This window comes from Oncorhynchus clarkii, chromosome 5, assembly GCF_045791955.1.
Source record: "Oncorhynchus clarkii lewisi isolate Uvic-CL-2024 chromosome 5, UVic_Ocla_1.0, whole genome shotgun sequence".
Taxonomy (NCBI): domain Eukaryota; kingdom Metazoa; phylum Chordata; class Actinopteri; order Salmoniformes; family Salmonidae; genus Oncorhynchus; species Oncorhynchus clarkii.
Genome location: NC_092151.1, coordinates 78,166,240 through 78,175,112, shown reverse-complemented (window position 1 = coordinate 78,175,112; position 8,873 = coordinate 78,166,240).

Sequence of the window (8,873 nt, the reverse complement as noted above, 5' to 3'; positions counted from 1 at the left end):
ACATTTTTATATTGATATATTTATCATATTCATATTCTTCAAAATCAAGGGAAATATGGCATTAAATTTCACATTAATGGAAGAAAATACAGGCAATTACTGATCATTTAAGCATTAGCACTCATACAAAACCTCAGCCCAGAGCACATCCATTTGGCTAATGTGCACTACATGAAAGTATGTGGACACCTGCTCGTTGAACATCTCATTTCAAAATCATGGGCATTACAGTTTTTCTCAATTGCTAAAACACTAAAACCCATTGGCTGAACAAAGTTCTCGGTTGCCTGGACTCATTTAGCTAATTATGCAGTCTGTTGTCAATACCTTAAACCATTTCACATGGTAAAACACAATTTGCAGATCTCACTTAGACTTTTCAGCCAAACTCTAAACACATTCTCATTCTCAAAACACATTCTGCACTCTAATGCACATGTCATCCATACTGGTAAACACAAGTGGCAACAATTAAATACAAACAGAGAACATATGTCATTGATTGAACACAACCACTCAAAATAGATTTAACCTGTTTCAAATGATGCAACACAACCAATATAAGCAGTTCAGAGAGCAAACAGGTTGTTGAAGGTGGGAAGGAGAAAGTCTGAGAATGGATACTGTAGTACAGTGCATTGTAGGCTGTATACTGTACAATGGACAAATTGTATGGCCCTGAACATTATTAACAGTACTGACTGCTCAATAGAATTTGACTGGTTTCAGGTTCATATCAACAAAGAACAAGAATTACAGTATCACAGAGACGAAGGACAAGTTTGTGAGATGCAGTACTGTAAAAATAGGGGTATAAGGAGGAGGAAGAACAAAAAAACAAAATTGCAAGCAGAGTAGTAATTTCTGATCAATTTTGAGCTACTATGATAGAACACGTTTTCGTTCATCAAAAGACAATGACGGACAAATACGAATATTTTTTTAGATTAAAAATGTACTTCTCCCTGAGAATTGTATGTTTTGAACAATGTGTTTTCAATTTTTCGGTGTATTGTTCACTGACTGCTTGAGAGTGTATATCATTTTGATCCCTTTGTTTATGATTTGAGAGCAGTGTTTGATTTTGAACACAGGTAAAACTGTTTTGAGGTGAATGTTTCATTTTGCAAGAGGAGTCAGAGGTTATGTAAATAGCGCTTGAAGATGAGGTTTTGCGTTTAATGTTTTCAGGAAATGGAACAAGGTTTCAGAAATTGTGTTTTAGCAATTGAGAAAAACTGTAATGTGGAGTTGGTCCCCCCTTTGCTGCTATAAAAGCCTCCACTCTTCTGGGAAGGCTTTCCACTAGATGTTGAAACATTGCTGCAGGGACTTGCTTCAATTCAGCCACAAGAGCATTAGTAAGATCGGGCACTGACGTTGGGCGTTTATGCCTGGCTCGCAGTCGGTATTCCATATGGGCCTCGCATTGTGAGCGGGGGCATTGTCATGCTGAAACAAGAAAGAACCTTTCCCAAAGTTGGAATCACAGTCAAATCTGGAATGTTTGTATGCTGTAGCATTAAGATTTTCCTTCACTAGAACTAAGAGGCCTAGCCCGAACCATGAAAACAGCCCCAGACCATTATTCCTCCTCCAACAAACTTTACAGTTTGCACTATGCATTGTGGCTGAAATAGGGGTGTCCACATAGATGACATAATTGACAATAGTTAGCATTAATTTGTGATCCATGTCTTGATTGGCTTTGGTTAGGATTGTCCATCCAGCCTGTAGGTAACAAAGTATGTATACATGTTTTTCTGCAGGAACACAGATAATTAGCAAATGACTGGATAATTCAGTTATGAACGTCTTTAATATTAATAAATTGTAATGTGAATATACAATTTTTAAAGGCCCAGCGAAAACAAAAACGTTATTTCCTGTATTTAATATATTTTTCCACACTATGAGGTTGGAATAATACTGTGAAATTGTGAAAATGATAATGCCCTTTTAGTGTAGGAGCTGTTTGAAAAACTGCCTGTTTTGGTGGGATGGAATGCCTGGTGAGACCAATAAGAAAGAGAGTTCCAAACCAGTTTTTCCCCTCCCCACTCAGACCACTCCCAGACAGTTCTATCAACATTTTTACTTGAGAAATTGCTCTTGGCTTAGAAGCTAATTGAAAACAACCAGAATAAGGCACTTTTACCCAGAAATTATTTGATTTTTAGATGAAAACGGCTGCGTTGGACCTTTAATCATATCAATAGCAAAATGCACAATGCATAGAAATGAATGAAGTGAGGCAAATACACTGTAGAAACAAGATAATAATATGAATGTCAAACGTTGGATGCAATAACATTTGGCGTGGTAGGCCAGAGCTAGAGCAGGCTAAATTGACATACAGCAAGCATCAAACAATATGTAAAGCTCATAAAGCTTATTTAAAGCAAACAAAGCAGCCTTATAAAAAACAAAAAGGCCTTAATATGCACAGAAAACAAGTGCACGAAAAGTGCAAACAATAACGTGTCAATTAACAACTACATGTAGCATCAAGAAAACTGATCAATGAATCAAAATTGTTATTTGATTTGGACTATAAGCATTTAGTGACCATTAGCAGCCGAAACGTCTACACAAAGCAAATGTTATTGTTGAGTGATTTGTTTTTCAGTTTCCTCTTCAGTGTAATAATATGTTGTACTCACATTGTCATTGACACATACGTTATTGTAGTGATATTATGTTTGATACTGAAGCTCTGAGGCATGCTTCAAAATAGCTAAACAGATAACTTGGAAGCAGTGTACCAATGTATCACTTTATCAGAAGTACGTAATCAATGATGTCCGAAGCTTTGTTTAAACACATACTTTTTAATGGCTTGGTTCCGGTGGTTTCTTCGATTAAGCTGCTTTCAAACACTGCCCTCGACTGGATACTGTACTTATAAATACATTTTAGGATTTCACTTGTCTGGTAGCTTAGCAGGTAGAGTTGGGAACCATGGAACATTCAGGGAAGTGAGGGTATGAGGTTGAATCCTGCTGAAGTTACACTATTTTGAAAATAGTTTTATGTGAAACTACACTTTCTGCACTGTTCTTCAAATAAATAGTTTTATTTTGTATAGTATAAGCTTATGTTTTAAGCATCCTAAAACATTGTTAAAGATAATCAACCTGAAGGTAAAAAAGGGAAGCGTGATGCAAACCTGGTAATATAACTAACTAAAGGCTATTAAAGCCAATGACGTACCGATGTGCCACAGAGTTTGATCAAATCAATGGAGAATAAAACCTAAAACCTCAAATCTGATAATCACACATTGCGTTTTATTGCTGACCAGCAGATGTCACTAATGTGCATTGTGAACGGATAATGCTGAGAGAGATTAACCTGTTTTTGATACTATTGTCTGGAAAGCATAAATGCTTCTGGACGCTGAGTTTCCCCATCACTACTTTCTTGGAATGTTTTGGAAAGTTTCACCTGAGCGTTTGTTCTGCTCTTTACTGTCTGAGTTTGTGAAGGACTGGGGAGGGGAATGCTAAGGTGAATGCTAACTTGCCTGTTTTACAGTAATACTTCACCATAGAGTTTGCTAGAGGTCACACTTGATGTGAATGCCCTCTCTCCAATTCTGAACAGTACGACAGCACAATTTTTCACAGTTTGCGTTTCATTTAACATTTGTTTTTGAAAAACTAAAGGTGGAATTCCTATTCAGACTTGAGATTTGAGTTGATTTAATGATTATCGGGATGCGAGCGGGTCGTTGTCATCGAGAATTCTAAATAATGTCACAGGTCTGGGTCGGATCTGATTTGATTGTCACAGATCTCGGGTATGTATAATTTGTACTGACTTGTCCAGAAGGACCAAAACAGACCCGAAAGTGACTGCTGTGGTAGAAAGAGAGAAATTGTGTAATTTATGCTGCTGCTCTTTGCTTTTCACGAGAGTGGCATGTGTAGCTTGTTGTTGTTGTTGTTGGCCAATTTTAAGTCATCAAAGTGGCAATAGGCTACAGTCAAGGAGCCTCCGTGTGGAGCAAAAGTTAGGAGATATCTAATCAATGGAAGTTGAAATTAAAATGTATTAAAACAATAAATGTACTCTTATCGGGTTCGGATGGGAAAGCACCAAGTCCATTTCAGAACAGGTTCAACTTTTTGGCCCCGTGAAGGCCTCTACTTTCAATGTATATATATATATATTTATTTACTTAGGTCCATGCTTTAATGAATCCATTAACTTATCTCAAACCTGAATCGGGCCCCATGTGCTGAAAATAACAAGGGTGGTTCAGCAGAGGAGCTTCTTCCTGCAGACTGGCTGAGTGGACTAAGGCAGTGTTTTGACAAGCAGGAGACCTGGGTTTACATCCACCTTTCCATATGAAGATCCATTTGAAGCATTTCACCTCATGTTAACCCTGCTATAACTTACGTAGCCCTAAACATTTTTATCGTAACATCATTTATAATCGTACAATTGGCCTGGCAACTGTAGCCTAAAATTAGAGTGATTGTCTACCCTATGAAAAGTATTAAATTCCCAGTCTGTTCCTTAAAATGTTCATTAAAATATTGTCTGAAAATCATTATCAATCAATATTTAAGCTATAAACCATTGGCATTTCAAAACCATTTGATTGTATGAGAGACAGTCTGCCAAAACACACTTTGCCAAAACACACTTTATGTTTTAATGCTACCTTTACATGCATTGAAACACCAACAATGGCCCTCTTAAAAACACCAATATTCAGACTGAGAATCAAATCCAATCACATTTTATTAGTCACATGCGCCGAATACAACAGGTGAAATGCAGTGGTTTGCATTACAGTGAAATGCTTACTTACGAGCCCCTAACCAAAAATGCAGTTAAAAAAGTATGCTACGAAAAATACAGATGAAAACTCTCTAGGTAGATAGTGTGGTCTACAGCTTATCATTAGATATCGTGCACCAGCTGTTATTTACAAAAATATATAGTCAGCTGCCCCTTGTCAGACGCCGTTGTTCTAACCAGCCAGCTGTGTGTTGATAGTGTCGTCGTTCAGCCACAACTCCGTAAAGCATAAGATATTATAGTTTTGGATGTCCCGTTGGTAGTTTGATCTTGCGCGTAGGTCTTTTTACTAACAGGATTCTGCCAATCCGTGGTGAGTAATCGCAGTAATTATGTCCAGAAGTTATATTTGGTCATAAGAGACAGTAGTGGTAACATTATGTACAAAATAAATACAAAAATAAGTTACAAACAACAACAATAAATTAACAAAAAAACACAAACGGATGGGTACACGTAAAACATCTTCCTTCTTCTCCGGCGCCACTTTGTGTGTCAGAGTACTTCCATTCTGTTCTTAAATACTGTACATTCAGTGTATCAAAACAGGGAGCTGATGGTTAGTCGGGGACATAACGTCTTCTCCTGTCAACTCTTCTCTTGGCTATACGCCTCCTGTTCCTTGAGCGTTTTGTTCGTTTCGTTTTGTTGTAGCCTTGACGATAGGCATCACATTGGAAAGTAAAGTTAAGTGGATGATTCATAGGCTAAATCATTCAGCTAACCTGTAGTATTAAAAGCCAATATGAGGGCCCAATATTACAAACCAATACCATAGTTAAATAATACATTACAATAGTATGGCTTGACACTACTACACCATACCATAGTTGAATGAGTGCAATAATATAAACTACATGCAATACTCTCTTTCTTTCTTTCTCTCTCTCTCTCTTTCTTTCTTTCTTTCGATCTAAGACTGTTCACTGTGCCGGGGAAGGCTGATGTGTGGAGTGGGAATCTGCTAGAGGGAACAGGGAGTCAGGACTGTTAATTAGCTTGAGTGTTATGCATCGCCATACACACACACACACACACACAGGTCTACACAACCCCCCCCCCCCCCCCGCCACACGCACACACAATAGGTCCTGGTATGGGGGCTCTTATGAACTCGACATAAATAAGCCAATATTTCATTATCCAATCATGTGTGTCTGTGTTGGGTTAATTATCACACGGGATTAATACACACACACACACACACACGCCTGCACGCCCATGGCCACTTGCACACACAAACACACACACCTGCTTTGTTCCTCTAATGACTTCCTTGTGTTGATGCACAATCATCCTCATTAGATCAGTTATGTTTCAGTTAGAGGTAATAGGGCTCCCATTACGGCAAACCACTAACCATCTGTGTATAATTATGGAGCAGAAATTATGGCTTTGAAATACTTCTCTATGGGCTTTTGCTATTTGTACATGAAGAGGAGTGATGTAGAGGAGAGGTGTAGAGAAGGTAAAGTAGTGGTAGAGGAGATATGTTGAGGAAAAGTAGAAGAGATGTAGAAGAGTGGAAGAGGAGAAGTAGAGGAGTGAGGTATAGGAGAGAGGTAGAGGAGAGATAGAGAGGTAGTTTAACATTATCACTCTGTGGAAGGTGCCCTGATAATTTTGTTGAGAGAGTGGCCTTGGAAAGGAAACTTAAGTGGATTAATTATCAGTTACCCTTTGACACGTACCAACACACTGGTGTGTTCATTCTACAGTGGTCCCTGCAGAGCACTCTCAAACCGGTGTAATTAGAATGTTTATTTAGAAAGTCCTGTTTTGATTGACGCAACAGTCAGCGTTTGAGCTGGCCAAACAATTTTTTCCAGAAACATTTTGCACAAAAACAGACCTTACAATGTTATGCCCTGAATGTGACCAGTTTATTTTTGGATGCAATGTTCAGACATTCACAGAAGTAGCAACAGCATAACACATTCATCCAAACTGGAACATGTAGGCACATGAGTTGTAGCACTAACTGAGGAAAGATTGACATAATACAAGCGGTCATAATACAAGCGGTCATATTTAGCTAACTCTCGGCTGACAGAAACCATAATATGAATTAGCTAATAGCAAATTCTATTTAAATTTCATCACATCACAGGTGAGCTCACCATTGATTGAAATAATTGAATAAAACACTGAAAATCGAATGTAATCTGACGGTGGGTAGTTTGTGCACGTCGCCATGTTTTTCCACATCATCCAAATTTAAGAAGAGGATACAAGATTAGATTTGTCTGGTTGAAGTATGCATGTTGAAGGGGGTATGTGGTATTGCATCATTCACTTCCCTTCATTCACTTCCCTTCATTCACAAGTTAACTCAAAGTTTCCTATCCCTTCACCTCATTTTGTTATAACATCTTTGTTCTGACAGATGTTGACGTGACACCCAGAATGCATTGTATGATGTCAACAAACATGGTGCCACACATAGCTGGCAAATAGCATTATGTCATCATAATCAGTACAACCTTCAAATAAGTATTTTAATGTGTCCATTACAATATATGCAAGAATCGGAATGCATGATTTGTCACCAGTACTTGAAAACATGAATAAAAATGTAAATACATTATGCTCCCTACATACATACCTACAGTTGAAATCAGAAGTTTAATTACACTTAGGTTGGAGTCATTAAGACTTGTTTTCAACCACTCCACAAATTTCTTGTTAACAAACTATAGTTTTGGCAAGTCAGTTAGGACATCTACTTTGTGCATGACACAAGTAATTTTTCCAACAATTGTATACAGACAGATTATTTCACTTATAATTCACTATATCACAATTTCAGTGGGTCAGAAGTTTACATACACCAAGTTGACTGTGCCTTTAAACAGCTTGGAAAATTCCAGAAAATTATGTCATGGGTTTAGAAGCTTCTGATAGGCTAATTGACATATTTTGAGTCAATTGGAGGTGTACCTGTAGCTGTATTTCAAGGCCTACCTTCAAACCCAGTGCCTCTTTTCTTGACATGATGGGAAGTTTAAACAAATCAGCCAAAACCTCTGAAAAAAAACTGTAGACCTCCACAAGTCTGGTTCATCCTCGGGAGCAATTTCCAAACGCCTGAAGGTACCACGTTTATCTGTATAAACAACAGTACGCAAGTATAAACACCATGGGACCACGCAGCCGTCATACCGCTCAGGAAGGAGATACGTTCTGTATCTATATCCACAGTAAAACAAGTCCTATATAAACATAAAGGCCACTCGGCAAGGAAGAAGCCAATGCTCCAAAACCTTCAGAAAAAAAGCCAGACGACGGTTTGCAACTGCACATTGGGACAAAGATCCTACTTTTTGGACAAATGTCCTCTGGTCTGATGAAACAAAAATAGAACTGTTTGGCCATAATGACTATCGTTATGTTTGGAGGAAAAAGGGGGAGGCTTGCAAACCGAAGAACCCCATCCCAACCGTGAAGCACGGGGGTGGCAGCATCATGTTGAGGGGAAGTTTCGCTGCAGGAGGGACTTGTGCACTTCACAAAATAGATGGCTTCATGAGGCAGGAAAATTATGTGGATATATTGAAGCAACATCTCAAGACATCAGTCAGGAAGTTAAAACTTGTTGGCAAATGGGTCTTCCAAATGGACAATGTCTTCCAAATGGACCCCAAGCATACTTCTAAAGTTGTGGTAAAACGGCTTATGGACAACAAAGTCAAGGTATTGGAGTGGCCATTACAAAGCCCTGACCTCAATCATATAAAAAATGTGTGGGCAGAACTGAAAATGCTTGTGTGAGCAAGGAGGCCTACAAACCTGACTCAGTTACACCAGCTCTGTCAGGAGGAATGGGCCAAAATTCACCCAACTTATTGTGGGAATCTTGTGGAAGGCTACCCAAAACGTTTGACCCAAGTTAAACAATTTAAAGGCAATACATACATACATACATACATACATACATACATGCATACATACATACATACATACATACAGTTGACTTCCGGCGCCGACAGAGATGGCCGCCTCGCTTCGCGTTCCTAGGAAACTATGCAGTTTTTTGTTTTTTTACGTGTTTCTTACAT